Source organism: Protopterus annectens, chromosome 1.part2 (assembly GCF_019279795.1).
Source record: "Protopterus annectens isolate FY-2018-M chromosome 1.part2, PAN1.0, whole genome shotgun sequence".
NCBI classification, from domain to species: Eukaryota; Metazoa; Chordata; order Ceratodontiformes; family Protopteridae; genus Protopterus; species Protopterus annectens.
This window is the reverse complement of record NC_056727.1, coordinates 1,249,290,953-1,249,316,711: the sequence shown is the minus strand read 5'-3', so window position 1 is coordinate 1,249,316,711 and position 25,759 is coordinate 1,249,290,953. Positions and strand designations below refer to the sequence as shown.

The following is a 25,759-nucleotide window of genomic DNA, read 5'->3' as shown; positions in this document are numbered from 1 at the left end:
CACACACTAAAATGGTTTCAATCATATCTGGGCAGCAGACAGCAAGCTGTACTATGGCAAGATAAACTCATTTACCTGTCACCACAGGCATTCTCCAGGGCTCTATCCTTGGTCCCCTTCTCTTCTCTATCTTTAGACAACCTGCCCACCGCCACTCCCCAGGCCACATGCATACAATACGCAGATGACTCAACCTTAATCTGTTCAGCCACCTTCCTGACAGATCTCATGACAATCACCCAAAACACATTTAACCTAGTTGAAATATGGTTCTCAAGTCGTCAACTCATTTTAAATCCTAACAAAACTAAATTGCTCACATTCTCACCCACCTGTAAGACCCCCTCCCCACTGGTCTCCATTAAATCCTCCAATGGCACAATTATTACACCAGATGGCCATACTAAGCTTTTAGGTGTCACTATCGACAACTCCCTTAAATCTGACACCCACATTAATCAAACCATCAAAACTGTCAACAAAAAACTTGGGTCCTTCTATAAGGTCAGATGTTTCCTTACCCCACACGCCAGATCTACTAATGCTTGCACACACCTGCTGTCAACCCTTCTCTATGCCTCTCCCCTTCTTACTAACCTAAACCAATCAACACTTCGCAAACTAGCCATCTGCTATAATCACATCGCTAGATTTGCAACAGGTATGGCCTACAGGACCCACCACTCCCTTAACCTGAAGCACCTGGGGTGGCTAGAATGCACTAGCCTACTTCACTATAGCCAGCTCAAAATAACCCATCAAATTCTTCACCACCCTGAAAAAACACCTGCTCGTAAATGTGTCATTAACCCCTATAATCTAAACATCTAAATCCAATAATGCTGCTGGTGAATCACTAAACTCTATGTAGGAAAAATCTGGAAATCACTGCCTTCTGTTCCCACTTTAGAACCATCTTTCTCACAATTCAAAGAAAATCAAACAATATCTCAAATCACACTGGCAATGTTCCTGTTCCAAACCAGGTTAGCCCTTCCTACATTCTCTGGATATGCTTAGCTATTGTGCTCCTGCTAAACAGTACAGTTGTGTACACTTACCATAAATGTAGATGTTAGAGTGTATTCACTGTTGCAGTCATTACCATTTGGGTAATCTGCTGGCAGGTTGCCCTCAGTCAGCCTGAACAAAGTTTTGGGTCCTGCGTCGGATGCTGTCTCCTCTTCCATGATGTCAGCTCATCAGGGGTAAAAAACATGCAGCCAATGCCATTTTAATCAGTTTTTCTTGCCCCAGATTGTCAGGTGCCCCCCAAATGGGGAGCAAAAATATATAAACAAACTGTAAATATGTAAATGCACTTTAGAAACAAAAAATTTAGCTTCAACTAAAAGCAAATACACCACAAAGGCTTTTGAGAATAGTGAAGGAAAGAAAACATATAGAATGGGGGAAGGCGGGTGGGTAACCTGAACTGCAACAGTGAATACACTCAAACATCTACAATTATGGTAAGTGTACACAACTGTACTATGTTCTTAGTGTTTCACTGTTGCAGTCATTGCATCTGGGTAGAATCCCAAAGCTATGGATGGGAGGACGGAACTAAACAGCATTAGGAGCAGCTACAAGGCCCTGCAGGACTACAGTGGCAAAGCCTGCCCTAGATTTAGAGAAGAGAGGTAAATGACAATGCTTTGTGAATGTATGAACAGAGCTCCAAGTTGCAGCTTCTAGAATGTCTTTGGTTGGGACCCTCTGAGAAAAGCTGCTGAAGTGGAGGCAGCCCTGGTGGAATGGGATCGTATTCCCTAGGGCACAGGTTTACCATGGTGCAAGTAGCAGAAACGAATGCAGTGGCTTATCCATTTAAAAATAGTCTGCTTTGATATAGCCTTCCCCCTCTGATCCTGCAGCAAATGCTACCAGTAGCTGCCCAGACTTTCTTAGAGATTTTGTTCTACTTAAGTAGAATCTTAGTTGTCTGTGTACATCCAATGAAAGCAGAATCCGCTCCCCCTTGTTCTGCGGATTTGGGAAAAAAGTTGGCAGGTGAATGGTCTGATTAAGAGCCACACTGGATACCACCTTAGGCATAAAGGAAGGGTTGGTCCTGAGGGCCACCCTGTCCGGGTAGAAGAGAATGAAAGGCTCCAATGCCATGAGAGCCTGTAGTTCCGAAACCCTTCTAGCTGAAGTAACTGCCAAAAGAAAATTTGCCTTCCAAGAAAGAAATTGTATATCAGCAGTAGCTGCTGGTTCAAAAGAATGCAGGGTGAGTTTTTCCAGCACAAAACTGAGGTCCAATGCAGGAGTTGGTGCTCTCCTGGGAGGCCTTAAATTCTTGGCCCCTCTGAGATGCTGTTTTAACAGCGGACGAGAAAAGAGGAGAGGCTCTGTGTTGTAATGAGCCGAGATGGCAGAGGCATGGATTTTTATTGAAGAAAAAGATAGGCCCTTGTCTAGCATCTTAGTTAAGTATTGTAAAATCTGAGGAATGTTAGACCTTGCTGTGTCTATTCCTTGCGCTTGGTTCCAAACACAGAATCTCTTCCATTTATCAGCAGAAGATTTTCTAGTACTAGGCCTTCTGGCTTCCAAAATGACATCCATCACAGGTTTACGGAGGTATGATTTGAATAATTAGTTGATTAGCCATGCTGCAAGATTGAGTTTGGAGCAGAGTGTGCAGAATTTGATAGTTCTGCTGAGACAGCAGATGAAGTGTTTGAAGCAAGTACCACGGAGGAAGGTGTGACATATTCCTTAGAAGTGGTACCAGTGTTGGCGAGCAATAAGAATCATTTTTTGGTTTTTCCTGTCTGACTTTTAGTAAGACCTTGGACAGTAGAGGCAGAGGGGGAAAGACATAGACTGATGGGCTTTTCCAGCTGAAGGATAGAACATCCACTTTCCATGCTTTTTTATGAAGAGTTTTTGTGCAGAATTTGTCCAACTGATGGTTCTGGGGAGAGGCAAACAGATCTACGTCTGGGCTTCCCCATTTCTGTGTTAACATGCTGAAGATCTGAGGATCCAGTTTCCATTCGTGCGGGTCCTTAAGATTTCTGCTTAGATCATCTGCCAGAGTATTTTGCTTTCCTGGCAGGAACTGAGCTTGAAGATGTATTTGGCAAGTCAATGCTGTGTTCCACAAGGCCATGGCTAGTCTGCAAAGGGGGTATGAATGGGTACCCCATGCTTATGTACCACATAACTGTGGTGTTGTCCATCTTTATCAGTAGTTGTCCTGGATGAAGTAAGTCCTTGAAGGCTGTCAGAGCATTCTGAACAGCTAGCATTTCTTTTTGGTTGATATGCAGATGTATTTGGTTTGTGCTCCATTTGCCATAAATGCATCTCCCTGCCAGGTGGGCCCCCCAAGCACAGTGTGATGTGTCTGTAGTTAGGGTTTGGGTGGCGGGGGTAGTATGAATGACAGTCCCTTGTTTTGGTGACATGTCTTTGCCCACCAGAGAAACTCCTGCTGTAGGCAGGGAATGAGAGGAATCATTGTTTCCAGGCTGTTACAAAATGTTGACTCCATAAACTTTTTAGGTAGAATTGAAGTCAACTCATGCAGTCTTGCACATGGAATTAGTGGAATGTAGGATGCCATGAATCCCGAAGCCTACAGAATTTGTCTTGCAGATAACTGGGCTTTTGTTGCCATTTGATTTAAGTATGCTGTCAACTGTATTTGCTTGTCTGGTGTGAGGTAAGCCCATCTGGGCAGTTGTATTCAAGCCTGCACCCAAGAATGTAACTAGAGGGTACCAGTTGTGATTTCTTTTCATTTATGGTGTACCCTAGGCATGCTAAAAGCCTTTTTACAAACGCCAGATGTTGAAGAAGAGTGTCCTTGTCCTCTGCCTGAATGAGACAGTCGTCCAGATAAGGATACATTTTAATGTTTCTTTGTCTGCAGAATGCAATTACTGGTGCCAGGCACTTTGTAAAGACCCTGGGCACAGTAGATAAGCCAAAGGGCAGTGCAAAGAATTGGTAATGCAAAAAACCTGCTTTAAAGCGGAGGTATCTTCAAGATTCCCTTATTGGGATATGCAGGTATGCCTCAAGTCTAGAGTTACAAACCAAGCTTTCTTGCCTAGCATAGGCAGTAGCTGTTGTAAAAATCAACATTTTGAATTTTGGAATGTCCAGGAACGTGTTCAGAATCGATAAGTCCATTATTGGATGCCATGAGTTGTCTTTTCTGGGTATCAGGAACAGTCTTGAATAAAATCCTTGTCCTTTTTCCTTTTCTGGTACCGGTTGAATAGCCCCCTTATCCATGAGGGACATGACTTGTTTCTGGGCCTCTGCCCACTGGTTTTGTGGCAGATCCGGTCATGCATTTGGAATTGGCAAAGTATGGAAATGAAATCTGTACCCCTGGGATACTATGTTTAATACCCACTTGTCCTGGGTTATTAACTGCCACTTTTGAGCATGAAGTGCTAGTTTTCCCCCCAGGGGGGCTGCCAAAATTTAAGTCCTTGGGCATTGAGACTGCTTACTGTAGGGTTGAGCTTTGTTACCTCCAGATTTGGAGGTGGCGGCACCCCACTGCTTTGACCTGTAAGATCCCTGAGACTGATATCTGGAGCCTTCTGAGCACCTGGGTTTGCCCTGATTGGCTCTGTTGGACACAGGAAAGGACCATTTTTTAGTAGGCCAGTGCCTACTGAACCTGGGTGGTAGCACTTGTAAGAAATCCTTCACAGTTTGCATAGATTTAGCTTTGTCTTCCATTCTCTTTAATACCTCTTCTGCCTTATTACCAGAGTATCATGCTGCAAAGGGGCATCCAACAATTTAGCTTTAACATGATCAGGCAGATTTTGCTCCTTGAGCCAGGCATGCCTTCTTAACACAGATCCAGTAACGGTGGCACAAGAAGAAAAATCAAAACCACATTGCAAAGTATGCTTTCCAACCTGTTCTGCTGAATGCAATAAATCCTGTAACTCTATTTTCCACACAATCAGAAATCAACATTTACTGTTTCAGTATGCCCGTAACATGCTGTTGATATTTAAGCATATGAAATTGGCAGTTTAAAGCCCTGATTGACAGGGTGGCAGATGTATAAACCTTCTTACCCCATCTATCCAGCGCCCTGGAATCTCTATCAGAAGGGGTAGGATTTTTCGCTGTAGAAGCCTTAACACCCTTGAGACCCTATGAAATAGTCTCAGCATCAGGATTTTTGAAAAGAAATTTGTGGGAGTCAGGAACCCTGTAATATCTGTCTGGCTTACTAGGAGCCAGAGGCAGGGAATCAGGAGCCATGCTAGATTCTGAGAACACATCATCAACAATGTCTAAAACAGGAGGTATTGCCAAATGCCTATGCTGAGGAAGAAGGAAATCCCTAAGCCTATTTTGATTCAGAGAAGTCCGGACTCTCCCAGTGAAAATGTTCCCTTAAAGTATGCAAATTCTCTCCAAAAGAGGAATCCTCAGGAGGCGATGTAGATGGGATAGATTCCTCTGCATCAGAATCCTCATAAGGTGGGATAGAAAATTCCTGATCAGAAGAGGATTCAGAAGAAATGGAAACCTGATCTGAAGATTCATAATCAGTGCCTTGCGTAGGCCTCTTAACAGGGTGGTGTTGGGAACCCCTGATCAAGTTAATCAAATCCTCAGCCATTTTGATCATTTGTTTTTTAGGCATAGGGGTCGAAGCACATGGCTCATGCGTCGGTTTTTTAGACATAGTTGTTTTTTACCTTGTTTTTGTTGATGGCGTCGGTTTAATATAAAAATGTTGAGGCCTGAAAACACCCTCAGAAGCCAGTGCCTGCTCAGTGGCTCCAGACCCATCCAAGGGAGAGACATCTGCAGGTTCAATACTTGGCGAATTTCACGGCATACCGGTCTCCGAATGGGTCTCAGTAGAGGCATGCGACTCAGAAGTAGCGGGTATAAGGGGCTGCGAAAGCACCTCACTGAGTACTAGTGAACCGGCGACTGGCTTAGAAGAAGCTTTGTCGTTGGTTATGGACCTAGACGGTCTGTCTCAGTCTTTTTCCTTGCATTTTTTGGGTAATCCGGTAGTCTGATTGCTAACAGACGACATTTCAGGGTAGTTAAATCCAGAGCCAAAATATTTGGAAGCAAAAATATACAGACGCTTAATAGTCCGTTGGTTAAATTTAGCACAAAACCGACAGCAAGGCACGTTGTGATCAGGGCCTAGGCAAGGAATACAGTACAAATGAAAATCCTTATGAGGTATTTGCTTCCCACAAGTAATTCAATTATTAACTTTTACTGACATCGGTAAGGAGCAAGAAAAAGTTTCCCCAATGGGGTACTTGGCTTTAGATTGAAGACTTCGGTTCTGAAACTTGAAAACAAAAATTTCAGGAGTTGGCCGACTGGCGCTTGCGAACTGCTTCTGCTTCGGGCACCAAGTGACAAGAAAGACTGATTAAAATGGTGTCGGCTGCATGTTTTCTACCCCTGGCGTCATGGAAGAGGAGATAGCAACCGACGCAGGACCCAAGACTTTGTTATTCAGGCTGACTGAGGGCAACCTGCCAGCACATTACCCAAATGTAATGACTGCAACAGTGAAACACAAAGAACATCTATGCATTATGTAACTGAAAAGTACATTTGTGTACACTTACCATAAATGTAGATGTTGGAGTGTATTCACTGCTGGCAGGTTGCCCTCAGTCGGCCTGATTAACAAAGTCTTGGGTCCTGCATCGGTTGCTGTCCCTTCTTCCATGACGTCAGGGGTATAAAACATGCAGCCGAGGCCATTACATCAGTTTTTCTTGCCGCAGATGTCAGGTGCCCCCCAAATGGGGAGCAAATAAAAATAAACACAAAAAATATACCTCCAATCCCAAAAGCAAATACACCAAAAGGGCTTTTAAGCATAGTGAAAGAAAGTAGAGATATAGCCAGAGAAAGGTAGGGGGCTGGAGGGAGGGTAACCAGGACCTGCAACAGTGAATACACTCAAACATCTACATTTATGCTAAGTGTACACAACTGTACTATGTTCTTAGTGTTTCACTGTTGCAGTCATTACATTTGGGTAGATTCCCAAAGCTATGGTTGGGTGGAGGGAATTATACAGCATTAGGACCAGCTATAAGGCCCTGCACGACAGCAGTGGCAAAGCCAGCTCTGGATTTAGAGAAAAGTGGTAAATGGTAATGTTTGGTGAACGTATGAACTGAGCTCCAGGTAGCAGCTTCTAGAATGTCCCCGGTAGGAACACATCTGAGAAAGGCCGTAGAAGTAGATGTAGCCCTGGTGGAATGGGATCTGATCCCCTGGGGGATAGTTTTTCATGGTGCATATAGCAGAAACTAATACAACGGCTTATCAATTTGGAAATGGTCTGCTTTGAAATAGCCTTTCCCTCCGCCCCTGCAGGAAATACCACCAGCAGTTCAGATTTTCTTTGAGATTTTGTCCAGTTTAAGTAAAATCTAAGTTGTCTGTGTACATCCAATGCATGCAGAATCCGCTCCTCCTTGTTCTGTGGATTGGGAAAGAAAGTTGGCAAATAAATTTTCTGATTAAGAGCCACACTGGATACCACCTTAGGCATGAAGGATGGATTGGTCCTTTGAGATACCCTGTCCGCATGAAAAATGATGAAAGGCTCCACTGCCATAACAGCCTGTAATTCGGAAATCCTGCTAGATGAAGTGACTGCTAAAAGGAAAGCTGTTTTCTAGGGGATAAATTTTAAGTCTGCAGTAGCAGCTGGCTCGAAAGGAGGGATAGTGAGCTTTTCCAATACAAAATTGCGGTCCCAGGCATGGATTTTATGGAAGAAAAGGAAAGGCCCTTGTGAAGCATCTCAGTTAAGTATTGTAAAATCTGAGGAATGTTGGGCACTGCTGTGCTTATCCCCTAAAATAGAGTCCAGAGACAGAATCTTTTCCATTTGCCAGCATAAGATTTTTTAGTACTAGGCCTTCTCACCTCCAAAATTACATCCATCACAGATTTGCTGAGGGATGCTAAGGGTGAATTTAGGTGATTAGCCACGTTGCAAGATTCAAAGTTTGGAGCAGAGTGTGCAGAATTTGGTTGTTCTGCTGAGACAGTAAGTAAGGTGTCGGAGGCAGATGCCATGGTGGAAGGTGTGACACACTGCACAGGAGTGGGTACCAGTGTTGGCGAGGCCAGTCGGGAGGAATCAAAATAATTTTTGGTTTGTCCTGCTTGACTTTTAGTAGAACTTTGGAGAGCAGATGCAGAGGGGAAAAGGCAGCTGAAGGATAAAGCATCCACTTTCCTGGCTTTTTTGTGATGAGTTTTTGTGCAAAATTTGTCCAGCTGATAGTTAATTTTGCCTCACCCCAGAACTATGTCTGGGTTTCCCCATTTGCATGGCAACATGTTGAAAATCTGTGGTTCCAGTTTCCATTCGTGTTAGTCCATGATATATCTGCTTAGTTCGTCTGCCAGAGTATTCAGCTTTCCTGGCAGTAATGGAGCTTGTAGTTGTACTTGATAGGGCAAGGCCGTGTTCCACAATGCCATGGTTAGTCTGCAAAGGGGGTAGGAGTGTATACCCCCTGCTTGTTTATGTACCACATAACCGTGATGTTCTCTGTCTAATTGTCCTGGATGAAGGCAGTCCTTGAAGGCTGTCAGTGCATTCTGTACAGTTAGCATTTCTTTTTGAGTGATATGAAGGTGCATTTGATTTGGGCTCCATTTACCCTGAATGCACTTCCCTGCCAGATGTACCCCCCAAGCATAGTCTGATGCGTCTGTAGTAAGGGTTTGGGCAGCAGGGGGTGGTGTGAATGGCAGTCCCTTGTTTTGGTGACAGGCCTCTGCTCACCACAGGAACTCTAGTTGCAGGCAATGAATGATAGGAATCATAGTTTCCAGGCTGCGACAATGCTGACTCCATAGACTTAAGTACCACTGAAGTTTCCTCATATGCAGTCTTGCATATGGAATTAGAAGAATGCAGAATGCAGGAGGCCATGAACCTCAGGGCTTGCAGTATTTGCCTTGCAGAAAGCAGGGGTTTGTGGCCACATGTATGAAGTAAATCACCAAATGAATTTGCTTCTCTGGCCTAAGGAAAGCCATCTGGGCAGTTGTATTCAAGCTTGCAGCCAGGAATGTAATTTTTGAGATGGTACCAGTTGTGATTTATTTTTGTTTATAGTGTACCCTAGACAAGTTAGAACCATTTTTACAAACGCCAGATGGTTTAGAAGAGTGTCCTGTTTTATGCCTGAATTCGACAATTGTCCAGGTATGGATAACATTTGAATATTTCTTTACTGGAGCCAGGCACTTTGTAAAGACCCTTGGTGCAGTAGATAAGCCAAAGGGCAGTGCAGAAAACTGGTAATGCAAGTTGCCTGCCTTGAAGCGGAGGTATCTTCTGCAAGATTCCCTGATTGAGATATGCAGGTAAGCCTCTTAAATCTAGAGTTGCCAACCAGGCATCTTTGCCTAGCATAGGAAGTAACTGGTGAAGAGCCAGCATCTTGAATTTTGGTATGTCCAGAAAGATATTTAGAGTAGATAAGTCCAGAATTGGACACCATGATTTGTCTCTTCTGGGTACCAGGAAAAGTCTTGAATAGAAACCTTGTCCCTTTTCCTCTTCTGTTACTGGCTGAATAGCCCCCATGCTCATGAGGGAAAGTACTAGTTTCTGGGCCTTTACCCACTGATTTGGGGGCAGGTCTGGCCATCCATTTGGAATTGGCAACGTGTGGAAATGGAATCTGTATCCTTGGGATATTACATTTAAAACCCATTTGTCCTGGGTTATAAGTTCCCAGTTTCTTGCATGAAGAGCCAGTTTTTCCCCTAACAGGGCGGCTAAAAGGTAAGTGCTTGGTAAGTGTAAAGGGAAGTCATTGAGACTGCTTACTATAGGGAGGTGTCTTGTTTCCAGATTTGGAAGAGGAGGCACCCCATTGTTTTGTTCTGAAAGTCCCTTGTGACCAAAACCTGGAGCCTTTGGTATGCCTGGGTTTGACTTGAGTGGCTCTCGTAGGAACTGGAAAGGACCAGTTCCTAGTCGGCCAGTGCCTACTAAATCTTGGAGGTTGCACTTGTAAGAAATCTTTCACAGTTTGCATAGATTTAGCTTTATCTTCCATCTTTTTTTAAAACTTCTTCAGCCTTATTATCAAAGAGATGGTCCTGTTGTAAAGGAGCATCCAAAAATTTTGCTTTAACATGATCTGGCAGATTTTGCTCTTTGAGCCAAGCATGCCTTCTTTGCACAGACCCAGTTACGGCAGCCCTGCAAGAGGCCTCCAAGGAATCAAAACCACAATGCAAAGTATGTTTTCCAACTTGTTCAGCTGAATGGAGTAAATCCTGTAAATCTTCGTTTTCCACACAGTCAGAAATCATCATTTTTTTGTTTAAGCAGTCCCATGATATGCTGCTGATATTTTAGCATATGAAATTGACAGTTTAAAGCCCTGATTGCCAAGGTTGCAGAAGTGTAAACCTTCTTTCCCCATCTATCCAGTGCCCTGGAATCTCTATCAGAAGGGGTAGGATTTTTAGCAGTAGAAGCCTTAATGTCCTTGGGACCCTGAGAAATGGTTTCAGGGTCTGCAACAGGATTTTTGAAAAGGAATTTGTGGGAGTCAGGAACCCTGTAGTATCTGTCTGGCTTACAAGAAGGCGGAGGCAGAGAATCAGGAGCAATACTAGATTCTGAAAAAACATCAACAATGTCTAGAACAAGAGGTATAGCCAAAGGCCTACGCTGAGGAAGAAGAAGAAAATCCCCAAGTCTCTTTTTAGGTTGAGAGAAATCCTGACATTCCCAGTGGAAATGTTCCCTTAAGGTATGTAAAGTTTCCCCAAAAGAAAAATCCTCAGGGGGGAGAAGCAGAAGGAATGGAATCTTCTGCATCCGAATCCTCGTAAGGAGGTAAAGACAATTCCTGTTCATTAGAAGAGTCAGAAGAAATAGAATCCTGCTCAGAAGTTTCATAATCAATGTCTTGCCTAGGCCTCTTAGAAGGGGGGGGGGTTGGCTACCCCTGATGAGAGTAATTAAATCTTCAGCCATTTTGATCATTTGCTTTTTAGGCATAGGGGCCTGCACGCGGCTCAGGTATTGTTTTTTAGGCATAGGTTGAGATTTTGACCTTAATTTTGAAGATGGCGTCGGTCTAATAAACAAATCTGTAGGCCTGAAAACACCCTCAGAAGCCAGTGCCTGCACAGCGGCTCAGGACACATCCAAGGTAGAGACATCCGCAGGTTCCATAACTGAAGCATCTCGCGGCATACCCGACTCTGAATGGGTCTCAGTAGAGGCCTGCGAATCAGAAGTAGCTGGTATCAGGGGCTGCAAAAGTGCCTCACCGAGTATCGGAGAACTGGTGAATGGCTTGGGGAGAAGTGTAGTCTGCAATTTTGGACCTCAACAGCCTGTCTCTGTCTTTTTCTTTGCGTTTTTTTAGGTATCCTGGTAGTCGGATTGCCAACAGACATTTCTGGATAATTAAAGCGTGAGCCAAAAAATTTAGAAGCAAAAATGTACAGACGTTTGATAGTGCGTTGATTAAATAAAGCACAAAATCGACAGCAAGGTAAGTTGTGGTCAGGGCCTAGGCAAGGAATACAGTACAAATGAAAATCCTTATGAGTTATTTGCTTCCCACAAGTAATGCAATTATTAACTTTTACTGACATCGGTAAGCAGCAAGAAACAGTTTCCCCAACAGGGTACTTAGCTTTTTAGTTGAATTCGGATCTGAAACTCAAAATCGAAAATTTCAGGAGTCGGCCGACCGGCACTTGTGAACTGCTTCTGCTTCGGGCACCACGCGGCAAGAAAGACTGATGTAATGGCGTCGGCTGCATATTTTATACCCCTGACGACCTGACGTCATGGAAGAAGGGACAGCAACCGACGCATGACCCAAGACTTTGTTAATCAGGCCGACTGAGGGCACCCTGCCAGCAGATTACCCAAATGTAATGACTGCAACAGTGAAACACGAAGATCAGACCTATTTCTGCCCTCTTACTTTTGCTTCCCTGTTTAAATGTTTGTTTATTGTACAGTAACATAACTATTTTTTTATACTGAGCATTGTATTGTAACTGTATAACTTTCGTATAATGTGCTTAACTGTTTGTTTACTAACCTGGAGCTTTTCTCCCCGGGCCTCCAATGAAAATGGACATGTATCCAGTCGGACTCTCCCGGTTAACAAATGTAAAATAAATAAAAAATTAAATAAAAAACTCTGTCGACCGATTACATTTTTTGTGTGTTCAGCGATACATTAAGAGCAACAAAAAATTAAATGGCTACGTATGATACCTGCAACTTACGCAGTGGTGTGGAAAAGAAAAAGCACCATATGAAATATGAGCAAATCTTAAATTACCTCTGCTCAGGAATGTCAACAAACAGGATAAAACAGAAACTGAAATACATCTTTGAAATCATGTATTTATAATTAAACTAATGGAAAAATTTTTGACTGCTTTTTCCAAGTTCTAAGTTGACAAATGCAGTCAGATTTTGCCAACTGTATCCCTGTTTTCAAGTTACAGTTCCAATGAAAAAAAAATTCCTCTATTAAAAAAAAAATAAGGTTGAACACCCAGCAAACTTAACTAGAATCCATGGCAAAACTTCTGAACAAAGGAGAACTCTTCTTATTAAGAGAACTAAACAGGGGGTAAACAAGTTGACAGTTTCTATTACATGCTGTTTGAAGCTTATACGGCACAAATACATACATCTGAAGAAGTTGCAATTATTACACAACTGGCTTCATGTCACTGAAAATAAGGGGTTGTTCTAATTAGCTTTATTTTAATTTTTAGCGAGAGCAAAATGCACTTCATACTCTTATTAATGCTACAGTGATTTTTTGTAGGTGGTTCTAACAAGCTTTATATTCTAAACATGACTTTTCGCTTCTGACAAGTATCTATTTGTTTTTTTACTTTATTTCAAGTATCTTCTTGATGTTCTTCATACTGATCATTACTGCAGTACCCTTAGGCATATGGATTATAGCCTGCTAAAGATATAACACTCGGCCAGCTTCCAAAATTTCAGGGCACCTTCCATGCAACCAAACTGTCAAGCAGTTTGAGCTGAGCTGACAAAGGCAAGTTTGGGCGCAAAGCCCTTTAGTGCAACCAAAGAGTACGATTCCGAGCTTTTGAAGATTATGATCAGCTTATGCTTTTCTCTTCTTTGCTTGGCAGGTAAGTTCCCCTTGGGTGGAAAAAAATCTTCCATTTCTTAAATTTTGTTAATGGTTTATTACTCCTCCTCAGGAAGTTATTTTAAAGTTAGAAGTGCTATTTAATGAACTGTCTCATAACTAACATTCTTCTGTGGTGAAAACTGTGGGGCAGCCATTGTGTTTTAAAGTGCTTTTTACTGTGTTTTGTTCTGTCAAAAACGCAAGTTTTGTGGACTGGTAGTTTTACCAAGTTTTGCTGCTAGCCTTCCTTAGGAAAGAGGCACCATTTTCGTCTTGCCGATGGAACAGACTACTGGTCCCACAGTCAGTCGTCCTTCCAGCCACGAAAAGAAAAAGCTAAGAAAACAGGTTTTGCCTCCAAAGCAAGCTTGCAATTTGCCTCAGCTGCAGGTGGGTAACTCTGGTGTTGCCTGTTGTTGTACCCCAGACCATCCCATATGAGATCTCTCACCCAAGGGAGAGATTCACTTTGAAAAAAAACTGCAAAGATAAACAAATTGATTAAGTACAGAAAAATGTGGATACCCTGTAACTTTCAATAAGCTGTAACTGGAGCTAGCCACTTTGAGAGCACTAATGGTGCAGTGGGATAGTCCAGAGGGTAAAGGCAGAAAACTGAAAAGGTTTTGTGTTTCTGGATCAAATTAAGAAACACATCATTTACGAATGATAATGATAAGAGATGTGATATGAATCTGTCGTTTTCTTTTTCTTTGCGTTTTTTGTGAATTCCAGTAGTCAGATGTTTATCCGACAACATTGTATAATTAAATCTTCGCCCAAAATAGCTTAATGCAAAATCGTACCGACGCTTAATAGTGCGTTGGTTAAATCTAGCACAAAACCGACAACTAGCAACGTTGTGGTCAGGGCCTAGGCAAGGAATACAGTAAGAATGAAAGTCCTTATGAGGTATTTGCTTCCCACAAGAAATACAATTAACTTTCTGACATCTGTCTGGAGCATGAAAAAAGTTTCCCCAACAAGGTACTTGGCTTTTAATGAAGACTTCGGATCTGAAACTCAAACACGAAAAATCTCAGGAGTCGGCCAACCGGCACTTGCGAACTGTCGGGCACCGTGCGGCAAGAAAGATGCAATAAAATGGCGTCAGCTGCATCTTTTATACCCCTGACGACCTGACGTCAGGGAAGAGGCGACAGCAACCGACGCAGGACCCAAGACTTTGGAATTCAGGCCGACTGAGGGCAACTTGCCAGCAGGATAACCAAAATGTAATGACTGCAACAGTGAAACACGAACATCTTGAATGAGGAAGGTGAGGTAGCAGGTTGTGAAGTGACTTCATTTTGAATTTAGCCACCATCACAAACACGTTTAGGAGAAAAGATCTAGAACTGGTCTCCAAACATTTTCTTTCTTTGGCACTAAAAACATCCATGAACAAAAACCTCTTTCCCACAGGGGGAGGAGGAACTGGTCCTGTCACCCTAGGACAGCATGTGATGGGCCAGGTGGTAACAACAGTCTGGTCTGAAGAGTGGGGAATTACTCTCTGGAAAGGAATTTCCTCCCATTGCCATCATTAATCACGATGAACGATCTTCAGAACCTATTTGTCTGAAACTGTCGCCAAAGAAAAAGTGGAGAATCAAACGTTATGGAATAAGGGGAATGACAGAGTAGGAGGTGGGAACAAAGTCTCTTAAAAAGTCATTCTGACTTAATGGAATGCCCTTGGATTTGGGAGTTTCCAGAATTCTTCTTGGAAACCCCCTCGCCTTTTCTTCTTAAATGCCTATTTATCTCCATTTTGTTTAGACTGTGTGTTTGCTTCTTTACCAAAACAGGCCGAGTAAGATAATCTTTTGGAAAATGTGGAAAAAGAGAGCAAAAAAAATCTTAAATTTCTATGGATCGGCTTAACCCTTTCAGCACACTTTTTGATCACCTCTGTAGCAGAGGAACCGAAAACTAAATCTCTATGCAATCTTATTTTAACACTGTCTGGGAGGCTCTGAGAACGCAGCCATACAAACCTCCTCAAAACAGTACAAGTGCCCACAGCCTTTGAAAAAGTATTGGAATAATACAAGCACTGTGTACAATGAGTACTGACTTGAACAATAGAAGAAACCAAAAAAGTATTTAAAGCATACGTTTCATATTAAAAAGAAACTGCAGACAAAACATTCATAATACCTTAAAACTAGTTAGGACAAACTAACATGAGTTTGACAATTCAAAATTCTGAAAATAAAACGTTGTAAAACCATGCACTTTTTCCCTCATACTCCATCGTCCCACCTGGAATATTCAGGAACTACTCTAAGACTAACGTCCAACTATTAAGTAATAACCTGGCAAAATTTCATAGAAACCTTGTACAAGCAAAACAATAGCTGCAAAGAGGCAGATGCAACCAAGTATAAGTACAGAATAAAAAAAAAACAAGCCACCCTGGTGGAACCACAACATCAATAGGCTATGTAACAGAAGGAAGAAAATCATAGCAAAAATTGGGAAGTGCAGCACCCAGCAGTATAAAACACACAAACTAAAAACTCAAGAGGATAAGTCTACCAAAGCCAAATTTGAGGTAAATTTGGCCCTCCCACGCCAAGGACAACAATAAGGCATCCTTTAGCTAATTTTGCAACCACAAAGGCAATACACAATTGTCTGCAGAGCTCATAGAAAATGAAGCCACCTATAATGAGCCAGACGACATAGCAAACCTATTGGCCAACAAATTCAGCTCCAACTTTACCCCTCTCAACATTCCTTCAGGAAATCCCATCAAATACAACACTGCCTGCTATTACTAGTCAAGATGTCCGTAATGCTCTCTGTAAGGTGAAGAGCACTGCATCAGTGGGCCCAGACAATATTCCCAAGATGCTTTCTACATAGCATGAAACACAACCTATCAGGCCTTCTGGAAGTGATATTTAACTGTAGTTTCCAAACAATCTTTGTGCCTCACGAATGGAGAACAGCAACAGTCATCCCCCTCTGCACAAAGGTGGGTCATCTACAGACCTATAAAAGTCTCGCATACAAAGCCTTGGAAAGAAAGAATTATGGAACAGATTAAGGACATACGAAACCTCCAGGCACTAGACCCAGCCCAATCTGGTTTCATCATGAGCAGGTTTTGCTTACTCAACTTGGTGGACTTCTGTGAGAAGGTCATTAAAGCAATGGATGAGGACAAAACAGCTCACACTGCCTACCTTGACCTGGCCAAGGCATTAGACAAAATAACCCATTTGGATATTGTTGACAAACTCAAGCGGTTAGGTACAAACCCTTATTTCAACTGGTGGATAGCCAGCTGGTTCATGGACAAGACCCAGGAAATTATAATTGGGGAGTTACTATTGGAACATCCACAGGGGTTCCTCAATAAAATAACAGGGTGTAAATAATATGTCCTATACAGACTACTTCAAAGCCCTATCCCTGCACTGTCACTTACAGGCGGTTAAGCTGAGATACATGTTGTCAGAATCCACTCTGATGGATCTCCTGCATATCCACAAAACAAACACCACCAGAACTACCCATTCTAAAGACTTAAACCTTGCCTGTGATATAAACAGAGCCTGCTGGAGAGACAGCTATGTATCCCACAGAATACCTCTTTCTCTGGAACAGGCGTCCCCATCCATGTGATGCAGTCCCTCGCTAACCCAACTCAAGTTTAATTTGGACATTTGGATGGGGAACAGGAAATTCACCCCTGGTTTGGTCCTCTCTCTCTAATGGACACAGGCAGCCTGAAAATGATTATTCTACTAGTTTGCAGGTTGATTTCCTAAGCCCCTGCTTATACTTAAGGGTACCAGAACTTGCCCGATTTAGGATGCATGACTAGGCTTAAAGCCCTTGAGGTGGTCAGCCTAGCAAATACGTATGAAACTATTTATCAAAATAACAGGATTGAAATTAACTATTTAGCAGTGGAAAAATTAACTATAACTATGACTGCTGTATCAGGTTTGGGAAGATTGTATAAAAACTTAAGACTGAAGAGCTTTACACATCCTATCTGCCATTTTAGGAGCAGCTGGCTGACTATTACGAAAACTGCAGGCAGTAATACACACATCCTGTAAGGCAGACAAAAATGGAGGCATAGGTGCAGGTTCTGGAAATTCCTTCTGTAACAGCTCACATTTTCTGAAGAACTGAAAAACCTCAGTGCGCTCTCACTGAAAACACTTGCAACACACATTCTAGAAACAGTCTTAGACAAAGAGAAACTCTAAAGGAAGACTCAATAATTGAGATCTCCTCTGAGTCTGAATCAGCAAGCTAAGGAGGAAACACTACCTGTCTTCATCCTCCTGTCTATATTCAGGATCTTGGATCTCTTCAGGAAAGTAGGTATCCCTCTTTCTTTCACCAGAAGCTACCTTACAATAAGGAACAGCAGCCTGAATTAAACCCTGTGCCAGACCCAGCAAACTACTCCTGTCCAGGGAAATCTGACACAGTGAACATATATGCTTAGTTTTCCGCTTCTTTTTGATAAGAAAAATGGAGCAAATGGTGTTATTAATGGCAGCAACAACTTCCATACAGATGGGCACAACATTTTGACAAAACAGGGAAACCTTCCCTATTCCCTCTCCCAGGACTGACAAGAGTGATCTCTCTTGTTCACTGAGGGGATCTCAACAGCAGCAAAGAATGTGATTACCCCTAGGTTCATAGTGGCTTAAATGCTACACCAGAGAGTCAGGGTAAAAGGTAAGTGGTCCGAGGTACAACAAATAGCCCACAGCACAGTCATCCACCTGCGGCTGGCACAAACTGTTAGCTTGCTGTGGTGGTAAAGGCTGTTTGATTAACTCTTTCTTTTTGTAGCTGGAAGGACCAACAGGTTATTCTACAGGAAAGCCAAACATGGTGCCTCTTCACTGGAGAAAACAAGCAGCAAGAGCTGGTAAAACTAAAGTCCTTAAAAGTCACTTTTTTTACATAAAAGTACAAGAAAAAGCACTTTAAAACACTGCCAATCCCACATGAGGACAAATCCCCAAAACCCAAGCCACACATGCAAATACATTTTATGTATACAGAGCATTTTGTTACATAGAGATGCAGGTGCTCAAAACTGTTTATGTATGCAAATGACAGACCAGCTGCATCTCATTTTAGGTTTAGCGAGTTTAAGTGAATACTTCTGTTTGATTCACTTCCACTGTTTGCACTTTGTAATTTCTTTGGTGTTCTGTGCAAGATGCACATTGTCAAATAAGGGAAGTGCCTTTCTCCTCAATGTTGTTCGATCTCAGAGTTGGCATAAACAACAAAACAATGCTGTAAGGGTGTAGGGCTGGCTGTAGGCTAGCCCCTTTGCCAAAAAAAGTGAGACAGATTTTAACTGAAATAGTATTTTAGTTTTTATTGTTTATTTATTTATTTTTTTTGTCACGTGTAGGCTTGCATGTTTTAACTATGTTTACTAAATGATCACTTAAGACATAGGCAAACATCAATAGAAAAGAAACCATTTTAACATTTCTCCATTTAAATACAACATACAAATATTTTCTTCGCTATCAAACATTACAAAAAACTGCTGAATTTCTGTCTTCCCTTAAACCTCACTCCTCCTCCTGAACATTATTATGCATGCATTGTTCCCACAATTTTCAAACACATCTACTTAATTTACTCCTTCCCTTTTCAAAAGATCCCTCTTACAGTTCTTTTACTCCTTTAATAATATTCAATACCTAAGCCACAGTGGTGCAGCGGTAGCGTTGTTGCCTCACAGCAAGAGGTTCTCCCGTTCGATTCTCGGCTGGAGCGCCTTCTGTGTGGAGTCTGCATGTCATCCCCGCGGTAGAGTGGTGTTCAAAAGACATGCGTAGAATGGGCATGCCTTCGCTGAAGGTCAGACGTCAAGCTGGCACCTCGGCACCCGTAAAAAATCTGCCAATCATTAGCGGACTGGAGTTCCGCTGTGGCAACCCCTAACCGGGAAGAGTCGAAAGAAGAACAATAATATTAAATACCTCAAAACACTGTTGCTGTAGACTGACTTCCATTTTCTAGCAGTTGCATTATTTTGGCAGCCAACAGAATTAAACTTAAAAAGGCCTTACTATGTCCAGGCAATTCAGATCATGTATACTAGCTCAAATGAATCATAACACCCATTTGCTCACCCAATACTTCTGATAGAGTACTCTGAGCTAGGCTTGCATTTTACGTATTTTGCTAAACTGTTTTTGCTGTACACACATCATATATATATATATATATATATATATATATATATATATATATATATATATATATATATATATATATATTTATATATACACACACAGGTTTACTATCAAAATTCTAAAATACAATTGTTTGAGTAATGACTTGTGCAAAAAAATAAGTTGGAAATGAACACATCCCTCACTCAAAACAACGAAAGAGGTAAAGTCGATGATTCAAATTCGACATTATTAACATTACTCAACTCACCCGGACGTCTGGTGATTTCTTAGAAAAGTTTTGCAGGGGGGCACGCCCCACTACGCCCCCCCCCCACTAATTATATATTCTAACTCAGAGATCGCACTGCAGTGAGAAAAAGGGTACATTTCCCGATCTTCACTGTAGTGCGATCTCAAATCAGAATATCAACCTTACAACAGTGAAGACACACTAGCATTAGCTGTTGTGGTCGACCATCCCAGTTCTCGTAACTGCCATCAAACATTTTGATAAGCCACATGTGTGCGTGTGTGTTACTTATATATATATATATATATATATATATACACACACACACACACATACATGTGTGTGTGTGAGAGAGAGAGAGAGTGTGTGTGTGTGTGTGTGTGTGTGTGTGTGTGTGTGTGTGTGTGTGTGTGTGTGTGCATGTATATCTCATTCCCTCCAGTAGAGCTCTTTGAAATGTGTACCTTTAACTCCCAGTGGGTGTGGCTTCAGTCTTTAAAACATGAAGTTATCACCTTACAGTTCTACCAAATGCTAACTGACAGAGGTCATATATCAATACAGTTGTGTTTGCCATCATGTATTCTTCAAGATAATATATTCTGATATCTTGTATATAGCATGATTTTGGAAATATTAATGCAAATATGAACAGACAATATTTGACACCTTGAGGCGCAGTAGGAGGTAACTGCAGAAACGCCTGGAGACGTCACTCGGCTGTAATGAGATATGTATGTATGTGTACATGTGTGTGTGTGTGTGTGTGTGTGTGTATATATATATATATATATATATATATATATATATAGTGTGTGGGTGTGTATGCATTAGAGAAAGAGACAACTATATCTATTTTATATTTAGATAAATACAGATATATTTACACACGCAGTACAGAGTGAAAAGGGAGAAAGCTAACACTTACCTTGTCCCTTTAGCTGAGTCTAGATGCCCTTATAAGATGCCAGAGATACTTCTGGTTTGAGATTTTGAACTTCAGCCAACCAGCTGGAATCAAACAGTAGGGGTCCCCTAAAAGATGCCTTGGTGTCTTCTGAAAAACTGTCAAGTGCAGCCAAGAGAGAAGCACTACAGTAATACTGACATCTGCTGCCGGTGTAGCACTCTCTGCTGACTTGTATGCAACTGTCATAGTGAAGCTGGCAAAAGGCATTGGTGCTTTCTGTAACTGCGCTTCATGTTTCAGCTGTCTGGCAGCTTTTCCAGTGACTAAAGCATCCCTACCACTACTTCCCTTGAAACTATAGCCATATAAAAAATAAGTGGAAGATGCATAAACATGATTCCTGAAATCTGTCCACAGCCCTTGAGCGTTCATCCAGGAGATGAAGGCTTTTGGGGGGGGGGGGGGGTCAGAACTTTAAGGGTTGCTACAGCCTAAATGGTAACAGTTTTGGGAGTCTCAGCCCAACTCATTCAAACCTTGGGATGCCGGAGGACCCTGACTGGTCTCTTCAGAACAAGTGCCAAGACATCAGTACTTTTCCAATACAATTCTCATTGCCAGTCTTGCTATACTGTGTGAGGGAGGAACTATTCAATGTTGACACAGATCTCACAGCTGAAGTCACTGCCTGTGGATGCTGAAGGAAGTCTGCAAAAACCAGTACTGACACAGACAGTGTCAAACTCTACCCCAAAGGTCAAGTTCTGACAGTGATACTGACAAAAGTACAGTAGTGTACACTTACCATAAATGTAGATGTTAGAGTGTATTCACTGTTGCAGTCATTACACATTTGGGTAATCTGCTGGCAGGTTGCCCTCAGTCAACCTGAATTCCAAAGTCTTGGGTCCTGCGTCGGTTGCTGTCTTCTCTTTCATGACGTCAGCGGTATAAAACATGCAGCCGACGCCATTTTCTTTAGTTTTAATTGCCCCCGAAAATAGGTGCCCGCAAAAAGGTAGCAATATTATATATAAATATCTATATACATGCATCAATATAACCTTTACCTTCATCTACAAGCAAATAACACATAGGTTGTAGAAGATACAGATGGAAAGATAAACTGTAGAATGACAGGGGGATGGCGGGAGGGTAACCTGGACTGCAACAGTGCCAAGCAGTCACAGCCCTTAAGGCTGAATAACACACCTGATACTCTTGTAATAGGTGACTATTGTCAGACACACTACCGTCCCGCTCACCAGGCTGAATAAAGAGAAGGTCACAGTGAGCTGCCTGTCGGGTGCTAGGATCCGCCACATAACGCAAGCACTCAGGTCACTCCAAAGCAAATACAAATATGACAAAGTCATTGTACATGCTGGCGTGAATGACCTGAGACGTACCTCCCTCGACTACATGAAAAGAGACAGAGGAACTCTCTGATCATGTAGCCCAGGCCAGTATGACCCTGACCTTGGAGCAGCATCTTACCCTCACCTAGAATGATGCCACAGTATAGAGACAAAATGATCGATTTTAACAATTGGCTAAAATTGTGGTGTCATTCAAAGGGGATCCAGTGTCTGTCAGCCTGGGATGACATGCTCGACAAGCCACGTTGCTTCGCTAGGGACGGATTGCAACTGTCACCCCTGGGCTTTCGGATATTGGCAAAGGCTCTTGCCACCCCCATAGTGCCTTTTTTAGGCAAGGCTCAAAAGTCAAACCCACCTCCATAGACAGCACAAGGAACAAGAAACTAAGGGTAATGCTGCTAAATGCCAGAAGTCTTAACCTCAAGATGCACGCACTCGAAGCTCTCCTCAGTATGGAGAACATCGATATCTGTGCAGTGACAGAAACCTGGTTCAAGGCTCCAGAGAGCACCGCAGCACTACCAGGTTATACCTCATATCATGCTTTTCGGCCCCAAAACCCGGACCGAACCACAAAAGGAGGGGGAGTTTCCATATTTATCAAGGATATCCACACCTCCAGGTTAGTGGCATTGCATAAAGTACCATCCATGTGCAACAGACAGTGGGCAAGACTGCTTTTCAGTTTATAGCATCCTACAGACCACCCTCTCAAAGTCAGGAATCCCACTCGGCTTTCCTGAAAACATTGGAGAACATGAAGATCTCTCCAAACACCATTATATATTGGGTGACTTCAACTACGCAAACATAGACTGGGGGCATTACTCAAGCCCCAGCACCTTAGCCCAAAGGTTCCTGGAATTTATAAACTCAAATGCTATGGAACAACTAGTCACCACTCCCACAAGAAGGGAAAACATACTAGACCTGATCATTACCAACATGGGGACTCTATGTTCCATACCAGTAAGATCAGACCATAAATTAATTTCACTGGATATCCACATCCCGACCCCACCCCCAGCCCAGAAAACCACAGTGAAAAACTTCTCAAAAGCGAACTTCACACTTCTCAAAACCGAAGTGGAATACTTCAAGGCCCCAGGGCCAGTGGAAACTACGGCCCAACCTGCAGAATCCTATATAAACGCATTCTACGGACATCTCCAGGAATGCATGGATCATGCTATCCCAAACAAAATCAAGACCCAATCAACCAAAGGCAGGCATCCAGTCTGGTGGACCCCAGCCATAAATATACTGTACAACAGAAGGAGGAAGCTACTACATGATAGAGCAAAATCCCTAAAAGGGAAGGCATCTCTGATCAGTACTAGCAAAAAATTACGATCCCTCATAAAATCCTCCAAGGCCAGCTTTGAGAGAAAAATTGCACAGGACACTAAAGACAATCATAAGGCTTTTTTCAGTTATGTTAGGAACCTGGGATGCAACTCCCAGACTTGTTCTGAGTTGATTCTAAACGACAAAAAATACACTGAACCCACAGACATCACCAATATCCTGGCAGACAGGTTCAGTGCAAACTTCTCCCCCCCCCCAAAAGAGCAAGTATCTATCCCGACAGAGTGCAGCCTCCCAAACATCTCTGATGCTCAGGTGAAGGCCGCCCTCTCCAAAGCAAAAAACACTGCTTCCATGGGACCAGATGGCGTCCCGGGATGCGTCCTACATGAACTCCAAGAAGAACTAATCCCTCAAGTAAAACTGCTGTACAATCTCAGCCTCACTACAGGATATGTGCCCAAAGAATGGTGTACAGCAACAGTGGTCCCACTCCACAAAAGTGGCGCCTCTGCGGACCCTGGAAACTATCGCCCCATAAGCCTGACTAGCCTAGTCTGCAAGGCTATGGAGAGGATCATCATGGAACTCATAAACAAAGACACTGGGGACCTACAGACACTAGATCCTACCCAATTTGGCTTCGTCAAGGGCAGATCCTGCCTTTTGAACCTGGTCGACTTCTTCGAAACAGTCACCAAGGCCATAGATGAAGGAAAGGTAGTCCACACAGCCTATCTGGACCTCGCAAAGGCATTTGAAACAATACCCCACTCGGGCATCATAGATAAGCTATCCAGCCTAAATATAAACCCCTATGTCACAAGATGGGTCGCAAACTGGCTCAAAGACAGAACCCACAGAGTCAGAGTTAATGGAGCCATGTCAGACTCGAAACCGGTCATAAGTGGCATCCCACAAGGTTCTGTCCTGGGACCTCTTGTTCAGTATTTACTTTTCTGAGGTACAGGCTAATGTGGGAGGACTATGGCTCACCCAGTTCGCAGATGACTGCAAACTGGGCGCTATAATCGACTCTCCAGCTGAAACAAACATCCTTCAAAAAGGTCTCGCAGAGACGGATAACTGGTGCCAGAGCCATGGTCTAAAGCTAAATGCCAAAAAGTGTATAGTCATACCCTTTGGCAAAAACAATGTGCCCACAAATTACCACATAGGTGGTAACCCATTAAGTACAGAGAAAGTAATTAGGGATCTGGGGACCCAAGTTGATAGCAATCTCTCCTTTGACAACCACATTGCCAAAGTGGTTAGAAAGACCTTCTACATAGCCCACCTCATCATGAAAGGATTCACATCTAGATCAACAGAGGTAATCGTGCCCCTTTATTCATCCCTCATCAGGCCCATCATAGAATACAATGCCCCCTTTGGGACGTACCTTACCCGACACCTGCAGCAATTAGAAAGACCCAAAAAGTACCTCACCAGGAGGATCAAGGGACTCAAACAGATGCCATATGCTGCCCGGTTAAAAAAACTCCAGCTCTACTCAGCTGCATACCACCTACTTCGAGGCGATCTATGCCTGACATATAAAGCTATGTCCAACCCAGAATTAATGGACATGCACCACCTCAGTAAATCTAAATCCCTTAGAGCCATGCGCTCGAGGGACTTAAACCTCAGCAAAGAAATAAATAGAACATGCTGGAGGGACAGATTCATAACCCAGAGGCTCCCTTCGCTCTGGAATAGAATTCCAATTCATGTTAGGCAGAGCACCTCACTGACTCTCTTCAAAAAGAATCTTGACGAGTGGATGGGGGATTGTACGTTTGTCCCGGGGATTACTTCCGTGTCACTATTAGACAGAGGCACAGTAAACTAAACTTTAAAAAGGGCACAGTATACTCAATAAGCCAAACAATCGGGCTAGGCTTATAAATACCCCAGGGCAGATAGCCTAGTATGAACCTATGAACCTATGAATACACTCGAACATCTACATTTATTGAAATTGTACCCAACTGTACTATGTTCATCGTGTTTCACTGCTGCAGTCATTACATTTGGGTAGAATCCCAAAGCTATGGTTGGGAGGCTGGAGCTAAACAGGATTAGGTGTCGCTAAAAGGCCCTGCAGCACTGCAGTGGCCAAGCCTGCCCTGGACTTAGAGTGGCAAATGGTAATGCTTTGTAAAGGTGTGAACAGAACTCCAAGTAGCAGCCTCTAGAATGTCTTTGGTTGGTACTCCTCTGAGAAAGGCTGCCGAAGTAGCTGCAGCTTTGGTGGAATGAGACCTAATGCCCTTTGGCACAGGTTTACCATGGTGTGAGTAGCAGAAACTGATGCAGTGGCTTATCCACTTTGAAATTGTCTGCTTTGAGATGCCCTTTCCTTCTGATCCTGCAGCATATGACACTAGTGATTGCTCAGTTTTTCTTAGAGCTTTTGTCCTGCTCAAGTAGAATCTTAGCTGTCTGTGTACATCCAACGAATGCAGAATTCTCTCCCCTTTGTTCTGCAGATTTGGATAAAAAGTTGGCATATGAATTGTTTGGTTAAG

General features: G+C 42.8%; 1 protein-coding gene across 1 annotated transcript in view; it reads right to left on the bottom strand.

Moving 5' to 3' along the window:
• KDM1A (lysine demethylase 1A) overlaps nt 1-25,759 on the bottom strand; it is a gene marked incomplete in the record, with an annotated part of 2,315,042 nt that overhangs the window by 1,298,482 nt on the left and 990,801 nt on the right.